At 45.8% G+C, this 21,762-nt stretch overlaps 1 protein-coding gene and 1 non-coding gene across 2 annotated transcripts in view; both read right to left on the bottom strand.

Annotated features, from left to right (window-relative positions):
• PACRG (parkin coregulated) overlaps nt 1-21,762 on the bottom strand; it is a 432,037-nt gene that overhangs the window by 258,729 nt on the left and 151,546 nt on the right. The gene's annotated exons all lie outside the window — the stretch shown is intronic.
• Nucleotides 19,635-19,753, bottom strand: LOC120618360 (5S ribosomal RNA). Its single transcript, XR_005657231.1, has one exon. It is a non-coding gene; the product is annotated as a 5S ribosomal RNA (ribosomal RNA).

Raw genomic sequence — 21,762 nt, 5'->3', positions numbered from 1 at the left:
ATCGTCAGGCATCGGATGCTCACGGGGGCGCACCGGTCCTTGGTGCCAAAGAGGTTGGGGACCGCTGCTCTATTATAATCAACATGTTGCTTCAACTCTAGAGAATGACACTCTCTTGATTCCTCTTGTCTTGTTTTTCTACTTTATTTTTCTAGGACAGAAATAAAATGCTTATTAAAAACCTAAAGATTCAGAGTTGCATGAAGAGAAGTTTAATACCATGCATACTCTTTATGCACCCATTCCCCCCCAAAACGGGAATGTAGTTATCCATACATTTTAATCCTCACATCACATAGTTTTATGACATTGTGTGTGTGTGTGTGTGTGTGTGTGTGTGTGGAAAGAGAGAGGAGAGAGAGAGGAGAGGGGAGAAATGATTTTTCTAAAACGAAACTGGTATTCTTCTAAACAGAAGCACACATCACTCTACATGTTGTTGTCTTAACGTTTAAATAACTCACTATGCAGATCTTTCCAGGTCAATACATAGAAAAATAATTTATTCTTTCAAAAATTCCATTGTAGAAACAGACTATAATTCATTTAGCCATTTTCTAATTGATAAATTCATGTCGTTTATTGTTTTTAGGTAGTTACACTATGCTGTTTATCATAAAAATATATCATTACATGTGAGTGCTTTTATTTTTACAGGATTAAAGGATAAAGTGTGACTGGAGTGTTAAAAAAATAATAGACATAGTCACATCACTTTTCGAAAAGTGTCAGCAATTTATATTCCCGCCTACAGTATAAGCAAATGCCCATTTTGCAATACCCTTGCCCAGGGATAATAGTCTGAATATTTAATGATAAGCAAAGCAGAAACATTCAAGAACATTCAGGTGACATGTATTAACCTGGCCAGTCAAAGAAGGGCGACAAAGGGGGTCAGGGTGGCAGATGTTTATTAACTGAGTGTTAGTATTTCAATGGCCAAACCGAAATTATCAGGTAAAAATCAGCCCAGCCATGGCCAGGACTGGCTATTACTAGATTTTAAAAAATTTTGCAGAATTAATGGCAGAAAATATATCTTATCGGCGTATTAAATTGGTGTTTCCTTAAGTTTTGTTTCAAGGAATAACTTTTAGATGTAATTTACATTTGTTTATTACTTGTTTAATTTCTTTTGTCTATTTTTGTTTATGCTATTTTTTTATTGTCAATTTGAAGGTGCTATTTGTATTTTAGTGATATTATTTGTTTGTTAAATGTTTACAAATATATATCTTCTGGGTCTATCTTTCATCTTTAATCTATATTTAAGGTATCTTGAGCTATATCAATTTTTTAAATATTCATATAATAATCTCTTAATCCAAATCTCATTACATTTATGTTTATTTAACACATTTTATAATTTTCTTTACCGAAGTCTTGTAATTTTCTTACTATAGTTTTCTTAGGAACTATAAAACTTTTTGTGTGTGTGTGTGATTTTTTTCTCATTTTTATTTCCAACTAGTTATTGATACAAAAAAAGAACTTTTGTTTCGTATGTTTATTTTATATCCATCCATTTTACCAAAATTCTTTTGGTACCTATAATAGTATTTAATTAAACACTTGGGGGTTTTGTTGGTATTATACGATGTAATCATATAATAAAATAATTTTCTTCTTTTCATTCTTTATGTCATACATTGTATTTTCTTGTCATATTATATTAGTCTCAAAAATCATGTTAAATAATAGAAATGAAAGCAGACATATTTGCCTTGGTCCAAATTTTAAAGTCGATGACTTTATTTCAACATGAATAATTGATTTTTACTGGGTTTTGTTAAACAGGAGTATTTTTGCTGTTTCTATCATACTTTCATTTTCCTGAGGCATTTGATACTTATATCTTGACACATTTTTTCCCATGTCTGAGAAAAAGCATCTTCATGTTCACCCACCTCCTCGGCTGCTGCTTCGCAGTTTATATGAATTGATCTTACGCTTTTTTTCTAAATTTGACATTTGGCCATCCTCAGGACCCGTCCCTGGTCTTCTCATCTCATCGACCGTCTATTTCCAAGAAGCCAGCTCTTCATTGCCTGTGGTTTCAACTGACGCCCACATGGCACATGCCGACTGTTAGAATGTTTGCGTCCCCAGAAACCCGTGTAGCGAAGCCCTAATGTTCAGTGTGATGGTGCTGGGAGACGGGGCTTTGGGGTGATTATGTCAGGAGGGTGGAGCCCTCCGGAATGGAATCAGTGCCTTATGTGAGGAGACACAGGAAATCGCTACCTCCTCACTTTGCTCTGCACCATGTGAGGACACAGCCAGAGGGTGGGCATCTGAAAACCAAAAGGAGGGTCCTCGCCAGCCACCGAATCTGCCAGCACCGGGATCTGTGACGTCCCACACCCGAGGTGTGAGAAGTAAACGCTTGTCGTTGAAGTCCCAGGCTGCGGTCAGGAAGCTAAGACATGGGTCGTTTCAACACCTATACACCTGGCTTCAAGCTCTCTCTCGCCTCCAGACTTGCAGTAATTTTAAATTTTCTTAACCTGATATCTTAATCTGGATGCCTCACCACCGGCCAATCTCAACACCTGTAAAACTGAGTTACCTTTGTGCACAATCTGCTCTCCTTCCTCCGTCGCTTACGATCGTCATGGCCGGCACCATCTACCGCATCACTCGACCTGGACACCTGAGGTGTCTCCGACCATCGTCCTCATCCCTTGGCTGTCATCATTTATAACGTCCTGTCGACTCCACTTAAAAGTATCTCTCAAACCCTTCTCCATCCACGACACATCTGTTTTATTCTGTCCTGGTGACCGGATCCTTCCAACCTTCCAGCACGATTCAGCTTTGTTCAGCCTTAGAACTGTTCCCGAAGTTCTTTCGTTAAAACACAAAACAGTTTTCCTCCTCTGTTGGAAAAAAATCTCTAATGGCTCTTTTAAACCTTCAAATAAAATTTAAATGTTAAATGTTAAACAGTGCCTTTTACACTCCTTCCAATCTTGTTCCTCCTGCTGCCATTTCTCGCTACAGTGAATTTCTGAACGCCTCTTGGTTTCAGGGTTTCTCAGGCACACCCTTGCCATTTGCCATCTTCATGTTTTCTCTCTGCTCAGCCTTCCCTGCACAGCCATGGCCCTCCTGGACAGCGCCATGCTTCAGATCCTGGCTCAGGGACCTAGCTGTCTCTGGCCTCCTGTCTTACTCTGCATGCACGTCACACATACAGTCTGTTCTCACTGCGTGTGGATGCACTCTGTCCCCACAGCACAGCATGCAGCACGGCAGAACTTTAGTATTATTTCTGGAAGGAAGGAAGGAAGGAAGGAAGGAAGGAACGAACGAACGAACGAAGCAACGAAGGAACGAAGGAAGGAAGGAACGAAGGAAGGAAGGGGAGAGAAGAAAAAAGGAAGGAGGGAGGAAAGGCCAAAAGATTTTATTTGAATTAGATTATTTCTTTTGGGGCCACCTGTTCCTAAGACAGAGCAAAATCAATAAAAAATGTTGAAGTGATTAATAAGGATAAGCTGAACAAAACAGATTTTTAATATACAAAACTTGTAGAGCAGACTTGAGTAACTGAGAGAAAAGGAGGATAATTGAGCTGTATGTCAGCAAACCTGTCTTCAGTGAAAGGTGGTCCAGGGAGCAAAAAAATAAATGGAAAAGCCGAAGTAAAACATGAAAAGTGAGCACAGTGCTTTATGCTCTGTAAACACTTTACTGCATTTAAAGTATAACAAGGCATAAAGAACAGATATCCTGTACGAATGAATTTTAGCAAAGAGCAGATGATTTTCTTCTGTAGTTCTCTAATGCTTATTTCAATACCACTTGTATTTTAAGACGCTTTAAATGTAGCTAGTTGTAATACATGCTATTAATTTTTCATACGTCAGGGTATATTCACATTTACAATATCATGTTTTAATTGTTACTAAGATAATTAAGCTTGGATCGCAGTAGCAGTTTACATGAAGGGGGCTGGGTCCCTCCCACAGCTTGAGTTACCATCTGTTGGCCCATGGCCCCCAAATGTGTATCTTGAGCGTCTTCATCCACATGGACTGAAGCACGCTCCAGACGAGAGGGCAGGGGACTCATCAGAGTGAGCCCGGGCTGCTGCAGTGACGCCCTTGGAATCCCCCTACATCTGCACAGCTCCTCTAAGTTTTCAGACAAACCCTGAGGACCAGTGAGCTCACTTCTTTCTGCAAGACTCGGTCACAGCGAGCCATGGCAAAATGGCCATTGGTACTGAGCCCTCAATGGGAGGAATGACTCAGAACGTGGACACTGGAGGCGGTCACCAGGTTCAAGTCCACTCGTGACTAACCAATACGGTGAGCAAGCAACTCCATCTCTCTGTGACTCAGTTTTATCTCCATAAAAAAGAGATAATAATGCCAGCTACATCATAAGGCTCTTCTTGTGAGGCGTAAACACAAAGCTCTTAGAAACATCCTCGGCCTCGCATAGGCTAGTTACTATTGGCGTCATTATTACAGAAGGGAGTGGGAAGAAAGTTCACAGAAAATGAGGAAAAGGCAGAAGGTTCTACGTAACAACTAATATTTTTATTTAGTAAAACTCTCCATGGGGTATTTTCAGTGGTGTATAATGGGTATAGCCCACATTCCAGAAGAAAATTGGTTACAAAACGAATCATTTTAAATGAAGTAGGTGAGCTCGCAATTAAAAAAAAAAATTCTATGAGGAAAATAAAAGCAAAGAATTTGTTTGCGATAACAGTAACGTGAATTTTCAAGTCTAAAATTTTGTATTTTGGTTTTCTTAAAGCGAAATATCATTGATATATAGCCATATTTTTCAGAATTTACTTTGGCATTACATTTTGAATTCTTGTGATTCAAAATGCATTATCAACATATTCTCTTTTGGAATTTCGAAAGAGAAAATGGCTTTCTCTTAATTATACGTCTGCAGCACTTACGTTCGTTATAGAGGGGCCATCTGGTGGCACCCCACCCTATATTCGCAGTTATATTGGAGCTGAAATACTTGTGTGAGCTCCATCATATGTATGCAACTTTTTCTTTAGTTTTTAGCTTTGCTAAGTCTATAGGGCCTGGATTTAAAATTTAAACTATTTTATAGTTCTTAACTATTTTATAATTATGATGTTACTTCCAATAAATTCTTCTCCAAAGCTTTCTTCTAAAATTTCGGATGAAAAAAGGATAACTTTAGTGGTTACCAGAAGGAAGGGGGGAGGGGGGGGCGATGGGAGTAAAGGGGTCAAATATAAAGTGACAGAAGGAGATGTGCTTTGAGTGGCGGACACACAATGCAACATACATGTGACGTGTTACTGAATTATATACCTGAAACCTATACGATTTTATTAACCGATGTCACCCCAATAACTTAAATGAAAAAGAAAAAGGATAACTGATCGAAAGATACATTAAAAAATAATCGTTAGGGAATATTTAAATAACCTGAGTAAATTTGTAGCTTTGGGGATTATTTCCTTTTTTCTTTCTTTATGAAATCTCCAAGTGTGTCCTGACTATGAAACTGTCCATTTAACCCCCTCGCCTAAACAATGGAACTCCCGCAGTTACTGTCCTGTTCTTCAAAAGATGTGTCTTTGTGTGTGTGTGCGTGTGTGTGCACGCACACGCGTCGTTCTTGCTGTTTTATGCAAAACAGGGTCACTGACGAGCTTCTAAAACTTTATTAGTCTCCATTGAAACAATGTCTTAGTACATCATAAACGTGCTGAGTAACACCTGAGAAAAATAGGCAATGGTGGGATATCTATTTTGGGAAGGAAGAACTGAGAAGGGACTATCAGGAAGGAAAGGGAACGACTTCAAAGAAAAAGTGACATAAAAATTTCAAATAAAAGAATCGCTGGGCTTGCTACCAAGCCATAGCAGCAATCATCAACCTGCTATTCGGTATAATGATTGGGAGTGAGCGAGGACCCCTGAGAGCAATTCCTACAAACAGAGGCTGCAGTCACAACAAAAGGGCTATCAGGAAATGGGGGTGGGGAAGGGGCGCCTTTCATTAGGTGGAATAACGCATCACACTTGCAAAGAATTTCCACATCGATTCTCTCATTTGGGTATCAAGTCAGCAGTGTGGACCAGTCAGGAGAGATCGATCCCCTTTTGCTAATTTTATAGCGAAGGACTGAGGCCAGAGAGAGGCATGGCCTCTCTGGTCAGTGCTTATGCCAGGTCTGGGGCTGCACCATGATTTATTCCACGTTTCAGCCAAGTCCTATTTGTAACCCATCACAGCCACCATCATTACCGTCATTTTACCATATCGGAACCATGTCAAGGTGCCTATGTCCTAGACTTTCTCCTCTGCCAGCGTCATAGGTTCAATAACTTTCTCCATACTAGAGGACGCGTCCCACGTATTTCTTACTCCTGAGGTCACAGCTTCTTCATGAAACATCACAGAATTTGATTTATAAAAAGCTGCCATCTGTTAATAAATGCTTGGGATCCCTAAAAGCCGTAACAAGCATTTGAATTTTAAAAGCTGCATCGAGCATTTAAATTTTAAAAGTCACGAGACCAGTGATTGCGATGTCAGGCATCTCACGGATCAGAGCGCATCGTTTTCATGGGGGCGTTAGAGATAGACCCTTAAAACTGTGGCAGATATTGGGGAGACAGAGTTCTGGCTCTCCGTACAATCACCATCTAGAATCTCTAGGAGGTACAATTGGCCTTAAACCCAGGCTCTCATCTTTCTCTCTGAGAATTTCACACAGAGGATGATGCCGGGTGGATGGATACGCCCGATATTCTGCTAAGTGCCGGGGATGGAATAAAACGATCTGCTCAGCTCGTGATTTATAACGGAGATAACGCCGGGTCCACGCGGTTGCGAGGATATATGACCCCACACCGGTATTCACAGAAGCAGCGGAGCTCATTTGGATCACAGTGGACTATGAAGGATTGGACCGTGACAAACGGCCAACTGAAAGAAAGAAACTCCACGAGGAAAGTAGAGCAAACTCGGCTGGATGGCCGTGGGCGAGCTTTTAAGACTTCTACGTGCACGAGTCAGGGGGTGAAGGATGGACGGCCGCAAGGAGCTTCGCCCCTCCGCGGGGCTATAAGAGGTTGAGGACGCGCGTTATTTCACAAGGAACCACTGCAGAGGTAGAAACGATCCTCGGAGATCCCCTAACCCCATCTCGCCTCATAGACGAGTCTCTAAGTGGAAACCTGGGTCTTGAAAATGGGGAACTCTCTAAAGTCCTACAACCTATGATACAGCTGGGATGCAGGGTCCTGGCCCAGTGTTCTGCCCTCTGCCGTCCTGACCCGTCCCCACATGGGGGTGAGAGCCCTCGCGACCACACGTGGCCACACGGCGAGAGAAATATGGACGTGTCTCAAGAAAAGGGTGTGGCCTTTGGTCACGGTGCAGACAAAGGCGCAGGAAAAGAAAGAGAGAGGTAGCACGAAAAAATATAGAGCAGGTTCCCTGCAGCGGAGGTCAGAGACCCGGGGACATGCGGGGGAATGAGGCCCTTCCTCCCTGCCCTGATGAACGCTGGGCCCGTTAGGGATATTTGTATGAAAAACAATCATCTGTGGTTTTGGTGACGTTAAACACCTGATCCGCTGAGATTTACCTGGGAAACAGGTTGTTTTTCTTTTGACCCACGTTTCCTAGCAAAATGTGGACCCCGTCTGCCTGGACCTCTGAGGCTCGGGGTACGATTGTGGAGGGGGCCGCGCAGCTGACCATGAACCCGAAACCCCAGGAAAGGTAACTGCCAGGAAATGCCAGGCGGCCACCCTTTAGCGTTTCCCTCTCGCTGTGTCTCAGTTCTGTGGGCTCGGACACTGGCTTCCTCCCAAGGCGTTTGGGAGGTTCCGTAAACACTGGCTCGCAGACCTTCACTGCACTGCTGTGTGTGTGAGAGGCGGGTGCCTCTGATCATTGCTGGCTCTTCATCTATAATGAGTGACTTCATAGGTTACACAGATTGACAATAGGGCCCATAATCCATATTTTGTAAAGGGCAGAACTGCAGCCCAGATAGCAAAGATGACGCAAGGCTCTGCAAATCAGGACCAGGGCCCCCGACGGAATCCTGCTGGCGCCATTTCTCGTCCGATGCTTTATTTACCCACCTTAACTCTGTAAAACTCGTGTCAGGTGCAACTTGCAAATAACAAGCCCTCGCCGAGAACGCTCAGTGACAGTGAAGAAAATTCAGTCTTCACAACCTCAATCTGTGTTCGGGAAACCGTCAGTACAGAGCGAAATTACGAAAGAGTTGTGGAAACTGGGTCAGAACTATCAGTTTTTAGAACCACATAAAAACGATGCCCAGCTCTTTACCTAAATTCGTTTTTAAGTATGGAGATACGAAAAATGGGATGTGTTTACAAAACCCATAGTCTTTAAAACAATTGTTGACTTACAGCCCACGCACGCCTTCCTGTTGATTACTTCGGTCAAGAATATATGGCTCAGGTGACAGGGGCAATGCCAGTATTAAATTTTGTTTTATGTTGTGATTTTTTTCCCCGTTTGGGACCTGAATTGCGGCGAGACGTATTTCATTCCTTTGATTTACAGTGTGCAGAGCAAAGATTAATGATAGGCGACTTTAATTTAGCTCTCTCAACAACTTTCAGGAGACAAAGGGCTGTGAAAAGACACTACTGGACGCCCCGAGGTTATTTACAAACTTGTTCGGAACAGACAGCTAACGAGAAGTGTTCTCTTCCTCTGGTGTATCTTTGGCATGGTTCTCCTCGGGCGAGGAAGTGGCTAGGAGTGAGATTAAGTGAGAAGAAGCCAAGGGCTCTAAAGCTGTATAAACACGGTCGTGTCGGATTGCTACAAAGCAAAGCCGCTGGTTTCCTTGTCGGCATCTGAGATTCCTGCCGTATCAGATGACAGGGACCGGGTGAGCCGTGGAGGCTCACTCCCCTCAGCCGCAAGATGCTCCAGAGAGACTTGTGCTCACCTCCCCCGTCCCCAGCTCTGGGACAGCGCTGCTCTACCCCGACACTCCACCGCATGGTACCCATTTCCTCATTCGGAAGGGGACGCCTTAGCCACACGCGGCATTTTGACGCACGTTTGAGAGAGGTGGCCGCTGCACACATCCCGAAGGGTCGCTTCAAAACGCCCGAGGGTCTCGGAGCTGGGAGAGATCGGTGATCATCTGCTCCCGCTTCTCTTCTTTCCTGATGAGATGGGAAAGCCGAGGCCACCTCACTAAAGCTTTAACTCACCGAAGAAGGAACTGTTTGCCCGGCATGGCTGCATGTAGGGTTTAAAAACCTAGTTTAAATGGCTACTGTCAAACCGGACACCCAGCCAGTTCTATGTAAATATGTCAGGCACATACGCCTCTAGTGTGTGCAGCCTATTGGCACTTTTCATTCATTCATTTTCTCATTCATTCGATAATGCTGCACGCAAACGTGGTGCTGGGGTCCGTGAGCCAATACAGGCAAGCCCCCTGCCCTCAGAGAGCTTCCATTCTCCGGGCGAGACACGAAACAAACAGGCAGACGAAAATGGCAATTTGTGGTAAGTTATCTATAGGGACATTTCCTTGCTTCATTCACAGCGTTTACCGTGATAGATTGCAACTGACATAGATCATAAAGTGGGGAGAGAGCTGGCAATCACCAACCTTAGAGAAAGGTCGAGAAGGACCGTCGGGGGGTGATGCTTAAACTGAGCTCTAAGCGGTGGGAAGGGGCCAGCCAGTCCACGCAGAGACCCCGGCCCCGCAACACGAGGTGGCCGACAGTTCCAAGGACCTGAAAGGTCATCAGCATGGACACCACGTGGTGAGCAGGAGGCAAGCAGGCTGCCGGTGAAGAGCCGGGAAAGTTACGGCGATGGACTGATGTGGCCTGGCTTCCATTCGAAGCTCACGTTTGTTCCTAGGGGATACGGAATGAGGGGAGGTGGCAAGAGAGAACGGGGGGCGACAAGTGAGGGTCAGCCACAGAATTCGAGGCGAGAGATAGTAGCGATGGAGATGGGGAGACGTGGAGGGAGACAGTAAACAGCCACGGCGGTCACTAAGAGAAAGGAGAGCAAGCATGGCTGACTCCAGTGTTCTGTCTTGAGTATCCGAGTAGCATCTGCAAGTAATAAACAGCGCTGCTTTGAAGTTCTTAAGATGGAAGTAGATCAAATATTATTTCGGGGAGTAAATCTACCTCTATTAGTATCTGGCTTCAAATTAGAGGATAAGATATAGGTGGGTGAGACTTTGGTCCATCGATTTATTTCTAAGTCTTCTTTCACATGTAACATGGACTCGTGGCTTTCTTTTCTTAGAATACCGTATTCTCATGTTTAATCATTTGATTGAAAGTTGGGTAACAATCTTTCTCCACCTACTTGGTTTCTTCGTTATTAGAATTGTCACACTGGAACATCAATAATTTGACGTGTCCAAGAAAGCAGGAAGTTAACTCAGAAATGTGTATCATTCCAACTGCTTTAAGTTTGGTTTGACAGTAAAACATATGCCTTTCAAAAGAAAGTGCTATCTTGTTCTCGCTTTGAATTTCCTGGAACAATTGCACAATCTAACTACAAATGTCTCGTTAATCCTCACAATATTTCAGCGAGAAAGACAGATGCAGAGTTCTTCTGTTTTGACAATATTCTTAGTGAGGTGGATTATATAACAACCTCATTACAATTTCATAAAATAATTTTCAGGCTAAAGTATATATGGGAAGGTTTAATTTTGGACAGTCTATGCTACTTCATGAAGGTAAGTCACATATTTACATAATCCCGAACCATGCTAGGTCCCCAATTTATTTGGCTTCATAACATGATGATATTCAGCGATATTCGTGACTAATATCCAGTCTTTAAGGGGAAGAAACACAGAATAATTTTCAGTATCGACACTATAATTTATCGTGCAAAATATGTATTCATATTCCATTTCAATTTTAACTTATGATTGGTTTTACTTGACAGACCCGTTATCGAAGGACATTTTTGTATCATTAAGAAAAGTAACATTTTAGGATGTAAAAGAAAAGGTCATTACGAAGAACAAGTTTGCCAGCATTCTACAGAAATGCATTGCTCGAAAGACTAAACGTAATTGATGTGACATCAGTTTCATATGGATTAAACTAAACTGTATGGAGTTATATAGACAATCTAGGAAACAGTTTAACTTTTAATAATATACTTAGATTTTAGTAGAAGATGCTAGTGTAAGAATTCAGAAATCAGATACATCACAGACTACCCACATCTGAAAAGGATTTTTCCATTTTTTTTTTCGCTTTTAGTAATAGGACCGCTACCACTGTACTCTAGCAAATATCTGCTTCTTCATTTCGAAATGTGAATTGGAAGCATCTGACCTTCAGGCAAATATTCATTTCTATAATAAAACACATCGTGTGCCAATTCCGAGCTCACCAGTTTCAAATACCCGGTATAACAACAGGTGTAATAAGGGGTGAAAGAACCATAAAGAAGGTCAAGTATAAGTACGATAATTACGGAGCTAGGTTTAAGTTACTCGGAAACTAGCTTTTGATACATTTATTTGTATATCAAATCACCACGTAACGTTCTTACAAGTTTGATGTAATTATACAGACTCCGGACCCTTATGAGCCAGAAAAAAAACTGAGATACGAAACAAAGTACCGTCTGTAATTTATTATCCTCTTCCCAAGTAACGCAATTCACAGAATTTTACATGAGGCCGTCAAGCAACAGCATATTTAAAAATATGTCATCCCCTCAGCTAAAATATGTATCAAGCCCTGTGGATTTACTGAGCAGCTACTATGCCTTGGCACCTAGGACACAATGGCATGTCAGCAGGGAAGTGGACGTCACACAAATAGTCATGAGTGACCGAGATAACGGAACGAAATGCTGCGAAGGGAAGCCATTGGGGTGTAAGGTGGCACTGGACCTACTCGCGGTCACACAAGGCTTTCCTGCATGAGGGATGTCTCAGGAAATAGATCATTTACCTGTTTCCAGATCGTCATTTTCTGGTACAATATCCCCGGCAAACTCCTTTTTCGTAGCACCCGACGAACACTGAACACCTGCTTGGTGGGGCCATGTCCTTCCCTGGCATTCTCTGCAAATCCCCAAAGCTCCAGCGACCCAGCCAACAGCTCGCTTCCCTCCTAAACCCAGGCAGCAGGGGAAGCCATGTGCTTCTGCGAATCACGGCGGCCCGGCATTTTTGCTACGTGCTCTGATGCGTTCCTTCTGCCACCCAAACCTTCCCCACCACCTCAGGCCCTCTGGCCCCCCTTTGCCTCCTTGTTCTCAGCAGATGCCTTTGCTTTCTGCTTCAGAAGATGACCGAAAGCAGGGGCAGTGGGCGTGCGTTCCTTCTCTTCCTTCTGCCAACCCTGTGGGCTTATCTGAACCCACACCTGTCACTGCCTGCTCGTTTCTATGGATTCCACCTCCCAACGCGTCACTAGCAGGCCTTCCTCACTCTCCTTTTCCGGCCATACCCTAGTACAGGTGTTCCTTGCCTCTCGCCCAAGGCCTGAATAATTTAGTTTCTGGTCTCTCTGCCACCAGTCTTTCCTAGTCATCATCACCCGTGACAGTCTTAGGGTGATACTAAAGGCGACTGTGCTCACATCATGCCCGCGCCTCGACGGTCTCCTTCGGCTCTCCACAGGCATCGAGCCTCATCACGGATGCAACTGGCTGTGTCCATGTCTGCTCCGCCCGCCCCACCCCACCCCACTTCCAGCTTCATACCCCGCACCCCCGACAGACTTCCCAATGACAGCTCAGTATTTCCGCTGTCTGCCACTCTCTAGAGAACGAGCAACCAGAGATAAATATTTACAAAGATGCTGCTTCACAAACCGCCTTCTCTTCACTCGTTCCTGAATGTGTGTGGCCCAGCTGCTTCGCTACACCTATGACGTTGACCGTGGCTTCCTTCTTCCCAGAGCTCCGTTTCGAACTCCCAGCGCATTCGAATCCAACCGAAAAGACGCTCCGCGCGACTAACCGGCCTTGAAATCCTCCCATGTCCAGAAAGCGTGCTGATCAGCACGAGCCCTTCCCTCCAACCATCGTAGGCCACGTCCCACTCTGCAACAGACCCCATCGGGACGTCGAATCGTCCCATTCTTACTGAAGCAGTTCCTAGAACTACATCTTTCAGCGCAAATGCCAATGCGTAACAAAAAAGAGGTGTATTTGATTTCATTAATTTAATATTTTGTGAGGATGACTTTTTTGTAAAAATAGCTAAAAGGAATCAGAGTTTGCCGAGTGCCGAAAATTTCGCTGCGCATGATCTCATTTTACCTTCAGAGACACTCATTTGTTTCACAGATAAGAAAACCGAGCTTTAATGAGAGAAAGCAATTTGCCCAGTTATTTCGCTTGTGGATGGCGGAGCTGGGACGTGAATCCAAGCCTGACGGTGCCGTCCCGGGCTTTAACCGCTATAATACATTACCTGCTCCTGCTTTTACCACCTAGTGCTCAAAATTACCAGTCCGCTAGTACGTTTCTTTTGTGTTTATTCATTTTCTGACAAATCAGTAAATTACAATGTACTGAGCTCCAGATACTCTTGGCAAGAGATCTCACGAGTCTCTATGGGTTGACACAGATGTCTAAGACAAGAACCCTTTCCCCAAGAGAATTACTATCTAGGCAGAAATAGTGCTTTAAAGGTATGTAATTTCAACTCATGATATAACTGACATAGTAAAACTGCAATGAAATATAGTAAGAAAATAAAAATGCTGAAAATATGCAGGCCTGAATAGAGTTCTCTAATATTGAACACACTCCTGAGACTGGTAAATTTCAAGGTCAGTAAAAATTATTTAAGGTCCTTAAAAATATGTGCGTATGTATACACACACACACACACACACACACACACACATATATATATACACATAATTATTTATACATATAAATATCTATAGATGCACATATACGCTGATGTGTATATGTTTAAATGTTAATTCTGAATATTTCTGTTTTATTTGATGGTGCTACGTTCGTATTATTTTGAGCTGAAATTTCCACACAGTGTATTCACGATACGCGAGAGCTTTACCTTTATTGGCACTTCATAATTGCCGGCATCACGTAACGAGACGTTAGCAATTCCAAGCTTTGATATTTGCACACCCAAGGCATGAGCATCTTTTAATAACTGATATAATCACATCTTGGAGAATCTTTTGTTACATAGAATTAGTCATTGAAAACTACATTCCTTAAACAAATGTGATCTTTCATACTTTAAATTCCCCCACCTAAGCTTCACCTGCCCAAACAAGGATCTCATCCATTTTTCTAAGCAGTTTATTATAGAAAACCTGCCTTTCTTTCCATAACTATATCTTCCCCCAATCTGAATTTTAGCCAACACTTCCCTAGATGTCTTCATTTTATTGCAGCAAACTGGTGTCATTAAGCTAATGCGGCTCTATAAACGTAGGAGGTTAGCTCTCAGAGGGACGTCTCATCAAAGCGCCCTAATTAGACGAGAGAAACAGGGCCCAGTGCGGCCGTCCGCTCCGCGATGATGCTGAGTCTGGCAGGCCCACGGCCAAGTGATCGGTTCCGGTGCCGCTGTCCACTTCGGGCCCAGTCTCCTCCTCTGCCTCCATGCCTGACACACACATTTAGCATCCGGCCCAGCCGTGGGAGTCACACCTTCAGAAGAAACAGTGTCGTCGACAGCGTCCCCGGCTGGGCGCGGAGATGGATCACCATCACTAACGTGCTGCAGAGGCTGGAGAGAAGGGGCCCGCCGGAGACACAGCATCGGACGGGGTGGGGCCAGAGAAGGCTTCGCAGGTGAGGGATAGTGGCCCTGAGTCCGGACAGAGGACAGGCCGGGGTTCTTCACATCCACGGAAGAAGGAAGGGGATTCCGGGACCAAGGACTAACAAGAGAGTGGGCCGCTTTAAGTAGGGAGTACGCGATCATGCTCTCCGCTGAGAGGGATCTTTCTGGCTCAGGGAGAGGCCTGATCGGCAGGGCAGTAGGCGAAAGGCAGGAACCCAGGGCAGTGGATAGAAACGGGGACCGTGGAAGAGGCGGACGCTTCGGTTGACTCACAGACGCAAGGCTTGGGTGATTGGGCAGAAGGGGTGCTCCCCACCCAAACGGAGAAGTGCGAAGATCAGATGTGTGGTGGTGGGGTGGGGCGGGGGAGGGTCGTAGGGCCAGGAGAGGTGAAGGAAAAGGGGAGGATGAGGAATTTGGCGCTAGATGAGTGTGTCTGAGGAGCCCGTGATGCAACCACCGGATATGAGCCCAGGAAGCAGGAGGATACGAAGATCCGCAGGATCTTCTGGCAGGAAGACAGATTTGGGAACCATAGACACGATCATAGGAACTCTAGGCCGTGTTTGTGACAGGTTACACCTTCACAAACACGTGGCGGCCTTGCGGTGGGGCCGGATGCTTCGCGATTGTAGGTGAGACAATCGGGAGTCTTGGGGGATCTCGTTCTTCCCACAGACAGCTTACTTCACCATCGACACGCTCCCGGCAGCCCCGAAACGGGTGACATGACGGGGTGACATACGCCGAGAAGGCGGCCGTCACACCGACCACCGATGGAAGCGCTGTGGCTTCTTTCTCGGCTCGTTTGCCCCATCTCTGTGCTTTGCCGGGAGTGAATTCGTGGATGTTCGTGCGACGGCAAACATTCGAACAGCGAGGAAGTACGGGCTCCTCGCCTGGCCGTGAACTTAGTTTACGTCCCGTGGCCCCAGTAACTGAGTCTGGCGTGGGCGCGTGACCTAAACCAGGCTCGTGAGAGGCATTCTAAATTTTGGCTTCAACTGCTGAGAAAGAGAAATTTTCTTTGTAACGAGGCTGCTAAGCTACTAGAGGACAAGGTGGTGCCAAGAAAAACGTACCTGGATGACGGCATCGTTTGTGCCTCTGGACTCAGCGGGCCTGAAGCCGCGTCGTTCCTGCACGTATTAGTTTTTTAGTCAATACATTGTTTTTTCTTGCTTTAGGCAGTTGGAGTTGGGAATCTGCCTCTTGTGCCAAAATACTCCTGAAAAATTCGGATGGGCACTCTGCGCCCTAAACCTAAGCCTCAGGATCAGGTACAACGAGACGATAAATTCGGTCACAAAGTCTGACGTGTGGGGTGGGGACAAGCTCTGAGGCTGTCTGACCCGCCCGTGCGCTGGGGAGCCAGCGGCCAGTATCAGCCAGTGTCCGGCACCCCGGCTGGATTCGTAGACATTCCTCCCGAGCTGCCCACTTCCTTCTGTCCCTGCCTGCTATTTCCTGACCGTGTCGCCTTCCTAGCTTCGTGCCCTGAAGCCTTGACTCCCATTTTTCAGCCCAGCTCTTTGGATTTGGCCCCGACGGCCACAAACGGGGCTGAAATGTTCCTGGATTTTTTCATTTGGCTGGCTTTCCTCTCTGGTTTCCTCAACTCCAGAGCTAGCCTCCAGCAGCCCTAGCCCTGGCCTCCAGAAGCAAAGTTTAGTCCCTACCTACCTGGCCCAGGTGAGGGCCCGCTGAGCCTGGCCGGTTGCTCTGTGGACACAGAAGGTCAAAACCCGGCTAGCGAATTCAGTTGTTGAATCCATTCAGAGTGAAGGGGTTAGAGACAGGGAGGAGATTAGAACTCTGCCCACAGCAAAAGCGAGGACACGCGCCCGCTGAGGTGAATGGGCTCCGGGCGACGGCCACAAACGGGGCTGAAATGTTCCTGGATTTTTGTCGGACACAAGATCCTGGTGCACAGCTGGGCACGAACGAGTCTAAACATGCGGGGCAGGCCACCAACACCGAGAACAGCTGCGGGTTGGCAGGTCACGGACAGGAGGAGCAGATGTACCGAGCTCTGTTCCTCACCCCCGGACCATCCACACGTCCCGGGAGCAGGTGCGTCTCCCCACCTGCCTGTTCCCACCTGGCCTAGCAGCTCTCGCCTCTCTCCTCCTGCCCTGGCTCCCCTACAATCTTCTCAACGCCGCGGCGAGAGAGAGGGTATTATTTCTCTGCTCAAACCCATCACCGTCCCCCCTTCTCACTCAGTGAAAGCCAAGTCCATACCACAGCCCACCGGACCCGAAGGCTCTGCCCCGCGACCTGCTGACACACCTGTGACTCTCCCCCTAACTCACCCCTCCAGGGACACGGGCCTTCACGCCCTTCACGGAACATACCAGACCCTCCTCTCTGTCCCTGGTCCCTCTGAGACGGCCCGTCTCATGGAGCGCCCTCTGGTGGACTCCCTCATAGCCTTCCGCAAAGACGTCGCCTTCTCGGGGGGGCGGGGGGGCGGGGGGTCCCGCATCCCTGTCGTTATGCCAGGACCCCTCACCTCTCCAGCCCTGCGCAATCTGCCCCTTCCCTGGTTGATCTTTTGGCGATCATCACCTTCCAATCCATCCTGTAACGCACGTCCACGTGCCTACACCTCATACACAAAGGATGTCGGCTGTTTTATTTACAGCTGACCCCCGTGTCAAGACAACGTCCACCTCATTATAGGTATGCAGTACATATTTGTCTGGCGAATAAGTTAATGTATAAAGGAAACAACACTTTGACCATGGATAAACTGGACAGATGCTACGACAAAAATGACCACTGTAGTTCATGGGTTATTCAGAGGTCCTACCAAATGTGATTCGTTCTGAAGCATGAACTCATAAAAATGCATCAGGTGTGCTTGAGAATTTCACGGTTTTCATTTTAGAAATTATATATGATCCACTGTGGGCAAGAGTCTGTCATACAAATGAGATATGTTGTAAAAAATCCTTAACTGAGCTATTTTAAAAATGGGTTTTTAAATGAATATTTAAATATTAATGTGGGATATTAATATTTGAAATTTATTCTTTTTTATAAAACAGTTAATTTTAAGGCTAGCATAGTTTTTAAAACCTTTTGCTGGCTGGATGTGCAAAGCATTGCCGCCAGAGCTCCAAACACTGCATGAGTCACACTGGTCTGATTAATGGCTGTTTATTTGTATTAATTTATTTTCTTTGTTTAAAGTTTTGGAGGCTATCTAGGTGACTTATTCAGTTGAAAATATGATTATTCTCAAGATTTCAATGGTTTTCCCTATTAACACATAAGTATGTTTTATATCATTCGTAAAAAAATTAATAACTTTAATAATGAAATTATTATAGATAGAAATTCCAAGCAAATTTCACCTTGCCTTCCTTTACATCTGAAGTATGGCTATTTCTCCAGCAAATGATGGCGGGGTGCGGGGCGTTACTTCCAGCTTGCTTATTCCTGTAGTTCTGTTTACTGGGATCGTGGCTTGACATTAAGGTAAATTAAATGTCATTTAATGACATTAAATTCTATATTTTCTTAACTAAATATATAGAATAAAAGTTCTGGGCTTCTTTATTTTGAAAGGAAAGACTTTTATCTCTCTCTTTTTTTTTTTCTTTGAAAAGCCCTCTTTTACATGGATGTTAGACCAAAAAAAAAAAGTAATAAAAATAAGACCCAGGAAAAAAATAAACGTGGCCCCTTCACCTGCAGCAGCCCACACGATAGAACAGACTCACCACCTGCAACCGCAGGAACCATCGTGCCGTAAAGTAACAACCAAGTGACTTAATTAAGTGGCATTTGTTTTTCACCGAGCGGTGAAGAAGAGGCTGCTGAATTTTTGAGGAACTTGGTTTCGCGGAGCAGTACATGCATTGAGGTACACGCATTGTATTTCAGCCGCGTGAATACTTAGCCTGTGACACAGGAGCGTAACCAGCATTTACGATATGACCTTCATGGTCCCGATCCTCTGGCCCGGCTGCTCATGGCCAGGAGATGAAGTTGGGGATGCACAGGCCCTCCCCTGTATCGGGACTGCTCCTAACTCAGATGCCACATACCCTCATGCCCCCGCCCCCGTTGAACTTGCTCTTTGATCATGCAAACCCATAATTAACATAAATGATTAAGAACGAGTTAAAGGTGGCTTTAGAATAGCCGCCAGCAGAATGTTCAAGGACATCAGTCAGGAACTCAGAAAGGGTTAGTCAGGGTCTCACGACCTCTATGACATTCCTGAGATCAAATCATGAAGGTCGGCACATAATTCTTCCTTAATTTTGTGGCTCAAGCCAGAAGATCCTTGATAATGAAGAGCGAAACTCGTCTGGTGACACCTATAAGCCTCTTTAAGAATGTCTCTCTTCTGCCCCTCCCATACTTGATGACACGCAAAACCAGAGGTCTTTACTTTCCAGCAGTTATTTCCTGCATGTGCCCCTGGGCCTGAGGCCTCCACTCACTTGGGCTCAGGTTCACCTGTACAGGTAACAGGCACCACTGGACACCTATTTCTGACCCCTGGGATTCCTGACCCCTCGCCACCCCGGCCCTCACCACCTCCCACATCTGCGTCCTCCACCCTCAGCTGCTTCCACAACTCACACCCCAGGCTCCTCTGCGCTTGGGGCCTGCTCCGTGTGGTGTCTTCACAGCCCTTCGTTCCCAGTCGAAGTCCGGGTAAGCCTACTGCCACCAACAGGGAGGCGACATGTTTTATTCATGTATCAGCGAGCAGGGTGTAATGGTCTACACTTACAGGGGAAGAAAGAGGAAATCTAAGAGAGTACATTATAGGGTGTATATATATATATTTTTTAATTTTTTACACCCACAGCACCTGGTCTTCCCAGGTGGTCTCCCATCCAAGTAATAACCAGGCCCGACCCTGCTTAGCTTTCGAGATCAGACGAAATCGGGCGTGTTCAGGGTGGCATGGCCGTAGACCATATTTTTATATTTTACTCAAACTAATTGATATATTTTTAGAGGCAAAGAGATAACAGATTTCAACATTCATTTTTTTAAAAAATTTTTTACAGTAATAGAGTACTGATTAAGTGCAAGACGCTATGCTAACTATTTGACTTGGGTCAAGTAACTTAACTCCTTCACCTTTATGACACAAGGGCCACTACTCCCGTCCACAGATGAGACAGAGACTCAGGAAGGCCAAGCCCAAGGCACATTGCCAGTGAGAAGCAGGAGAGATCCGAAGCCAAGTCTGTCTGGTGGCAGAGCCTGCATTTAAATCACTGGTTCTTACGTTTGCTTAGTTGCTTTTATTTTTCCCTTTTACTGAAAAAAATGTTAAACAGTTGCCTTTCTGAAAGCATCATCTGAGATCCACCCAAAGCCACGTCAAAAATGTGATCTACTATACGATCCAGCAATCCCTCTACTGGGTATTTACCCCGAAGACCTGAAAACTCATATCTGAAAAGATATTTGCACGAGATGTTCATAGCAGCAATATTCACGGTGGCCAGGGCGTGGAAGCAACCGAAGTGTCCTACGATAGGCGATTGGCTGAAGAAGCTGTGGTACATATATACAATGGAATATGACCCAGCCACAAGAAGAGATGAAATACAGCCATTTGTGACAACACGGATGGGCCTCGAGATAATCATTCTAAGCGAAATAAGCCAGACAGAAAAAGTAGAAAATCACATGATATCACTTATATGTGGGATATAAACCTAAAAGCAACAACAAGCATGACAAATAAACAAAGAGAGACTCATGGACATGGACAATAGACTAGCGGTTACCAGAGGGGAGGAGGGAGGGGGTGCAATTTAACAAGTCTTATATATATGCCTTACATATATATATGTTGCACTCTCTTCACTGCTGTATATGTCCCTATATATATATATATATATATATATGCCTTACTGTTAAATCGCACACCTGAAACTTACTAGATTTTGTTATCCAATGTCATCATAAAAAAAAAAATCAACAGCTAAAAGAAATGTGCTAAACTTCTGTGGGTGATTTAAAGGAACAAGCTTGGATGTCTGTTATGAGTTAAACTGTGTCTCCGTAATGACTCAGAATGTGCCCTGGTTTGGAATTCCAGTTAAAATGAGGCCACGGGGGTGGGTCCTCCTCCAGAGTGACTGGTGTTCTCATAAAAAGGAGAACTTTGGGTGCAGAGATGGGCACACCTAGGAAGAGGAGAATGCCACGTGAAGACCGGACAGGGGCCACAAGCCAAGGGACGTCTGGGGCTACCAGACCCCGGGAGAGGCGGGGAGGGTCTCCCCGCCCCGCGGGCTTCGCAGGGAGCCAGCCCTGTGGACACTGGACTTCGGACGCCCGGCCGCAGACTGTGAGGCAGTAAGTTCCGCTGCGTCGGCCATTCTGTGGGGCCTGGTGAGGGCGGCCCTGGACTGACCCTCCTGCCCCCACTGGCCTGGCAAAGGGGGCCCGTCTGCTCATCGACATAAAACCGATGACGAGTAGTTAGACAGCTTAGGGTGGCTACAAGGGAATATCACAAAGTAGTGCCGAGAACATGCTGACGCAAGAGCGCGATCCCCCCGCGGGGCACCTCGTGCTGGGACGTCCTGTCGCCACGCGGCCCCCGCAGCTGGTGTCCAGGGCCCCGCCGCCCCGGAATGCCGAACGCGCCGGTTCGTGACCCTCGGTTGGCACCCCGTGACGGCCCCCGGTTATCCCGCTGGCATGGCCTCCGCTTTATCTCGCTCTTTAGCGGGAGACGCAGATGATCTGGGTGGAGAACGAAGCCGGTGTGTGCGCTGGCGTCGCGCTCGCGGCGAGGGACCAAGAGCGGGAGGGACGGTCCCCATCATGCGCCCAGGCGCAGGGCCCGCGCGTCCGCGCCGGGGTCTCCGCGCGCCTGCTGTCTGTGGCCTGCCCCGCGGGCGGGAGGTCCCGACAGGACGTGGAGGCGGCGGGGACCACGGGGGACGCAAAGCCCTGGG

The sequence above is a fragment of the Pteropus medius genome, unplaced genomic scaffold (genome assembly GCF_902729225.1).
Source record: "Pteropus medius unplaced genomic scaffold, Ma_sr-lr_union100, whole genome shotgun sequence".
Taxonomy (NCBI): domain Eukaryota; kingdom Metazoa; phylum Chordata; class Mammalia; order Chiroptera; family Pteropodidae; genus Pteropus; species Pteropus medius.
Note: the sequence above shows the minus strand (reverse complement) of the source record. Positions and strands in the feature narration are given on the sequence as shown.